Here is a 2,222-nt window from a genome sequence, read left to right on the forward strand (position 1 = left end):
TACAGACAGCTAGACAGACAAACCGAAATCGTTATCGCCGCAGTGGGGGACAAAAATTTTTATAGAGAGTACTTTCTTACAAAAGGGCAAAAATCACCTAATATTGTATGTTTTAAAATGCTACGTTTAACACAAAATATATGTTTTGTAAATAATACTTCTTCAATATACATCTCTAACATATACGAGGCGCGTTTTGTTTTATTTACTCATAAGAGGCAATTAATACAATACGTTAACGTATTTATTGTGAAATATGTCAAAGATTTGAAAACTGGACGCCTCTGCACCCCAATCACCCCACCCCAACGATGAAGAATAACTCAGAAGGAGAAGTATTATCTGCGTAAATACCGGTATTGCAAGATTTTTGGGGGGAGAGGGGGTGTTAACGTAATCTTTGTAAATAAGAAGGTATAATCAATAACATGCATGCAGATGTGTTCGTTTTTTTTATGCATGACTTGATTATTTACCTATTTTACCTGCTTTTATATTCAACATGAGTCAAATGAACTCATAAATTGTAATTTTGTTGATTTACGTCGACAGTGACTAGTATGAATTTTATTGACGTTGTGACATTGCTTTAATTTGGATGAACTCTCGTAGCCATACGATAATTTCATTATTTGATTTTTTACTGACAAATCTGAAGGCATTGGTAAACTACGGAAGCGTATAAATGCCAGGTAAATTTTTTTAAGTGGCAATTCCAACTTTTGTTGGTAGTTCCAAATTTAAAGTTGGAATTTCCAACTTTAATCTTGGCTTTTCCAAGTTTAAATTTTGGAAAAGAACTTTTTTGTACGGCTTATTTATATACACGTTATATTCAGATACTTTGTTGCTGAACTTTGGTTACCGTTATATACATGAAATTAAATTGAAAGATACAATATTTTTTTGAAATGATGATGGAAATGTAATCATGTTATTGTGTATGGCTGTATGAACCGAGAGGGGGAGGGGCTGTATGGGTCTGTCCACCCTTCTTAACAGGGTTCCCTCCTTGAACCCCTCTAGGTTGCGATGATTCATTGTCAATCACTCTATTTTTATGCATTGGTTTTAAATAAAATTGTTATTGGTTTAAAATAAAGGGGAAAAAATTCAAAAAACTAAGAAAAGGGACCAGCTAGAAGATCTCAAATTAAAGTTGGAAAAGCCAACATAAAAATTGGAAATACCAACTTAAAAGTTGGAAAAACAAGATTAAAGTTGGAATCAACACCTTTAAAGTTGGAAAAGCCAAGATTAAAGTTGGAATTACTAACTTTATAGTTGGAAACGCCAAGATTAAAGTTGGAATTACCATCTTTAAAGTTGGAAACGCCAAGATTTAAGTTGGAATTATCGATTTTTGAAGTTGAAAATGCAAAAAAAAAAAAATGATTGGAATTTCCAACTTTAAAGTTGGAATTTCCAACTTTAAAGTTGAAATTTCCGATTTTAAAAATATTACGTAGCACTAATACGCTTCCGTAGTAAACGGTGTATAACGTTGTATAATTAAATGCAAATGTGCAGTATGAATCTGCAATTATAATAAAATAAATATCAATGTTCTTGTGATCTTTTCTTATGTGCATATCTTGTTACAAATATCATGGCCAAATTCCCTCCTTCAAACGTTGGAAATTACAAAATGGAGAGCAGTTTTTGGGTTTTCGTGCTGTTAATTGTGCCATCTGTTAAAACTGCCCCTCCTGGACACTTGAAGCCCTTGGGAAGTCATATGGATCCCATTGGAGAGATCCCAGTTATACATAAGTTCCCCTCCCCCTGGGTTTTTCACGAGGAGTTTGTTAAGAAGAGTCAACCATTGGTGATGAGGAAAGTTCTGGAGAGGGATGATATTCCAGCCTACCGACTGTGGACGGATAAATATCTCAGGTTAAAAAAAATACTGGAGGGGTTTTTATCCCCCCCCCCTAGCTGTAACTGAGATTGCGAGAGAGAGAGAGAGAGACATAAAAGAGAAGGCGTGGAAGAGAGAGAGAGTCGTCGAGAGAAAGAGAGGGTGGGAGAAAGAGTAAGAAAAGGAGAAATGAGAAGAGAGAGGGTGTGGAAGAGAAAGATATAGAGAGAGAAAGAGAGATAATGTACACTAGTATATTGGGAAGAGAGATGGTGAGTATGGTAATATAGAGGAGAATTGTGCATTGAAGCCTATCTTGTTTCACTTATTTATTATCAATTTAATTTCAGGGAGAATTTCG

The 2,222-nt window shown here is 34.8% G+C and overlaps 1 pseudogene; it reads left to right on the plus strand.

Moving 5' to 3' along the window:
- Positions 1-1,648: 1,648 nt before the first annotated feature.
- The window catches only part of LOC134264691 (tRNA wybutosine-synthesizing protein 5-like), a 7,748-nt pseudogene continuing 7,174 nt past the window's right edge, over positions 1,649-2,222 (plus strand).

The sequence above is a fragment of the Saccostrea cucullata genome, unplaced genomic scaffold (genome assembly GCF_032062105.1).
Source record: "Saccostrea cucullata isolate Sc308-1 unplaced genomic scaffold, CSIRO_AGI_Scuc_v1 ctg2492, whole genome shotgun sequence".
NCBI classification, from domain to species: Eukaryota; Metazoa; Mollusca; class Bivalvia; order Ostreida; family Ostreidae; genus Saccostrea; species Saccostrea cuccullata.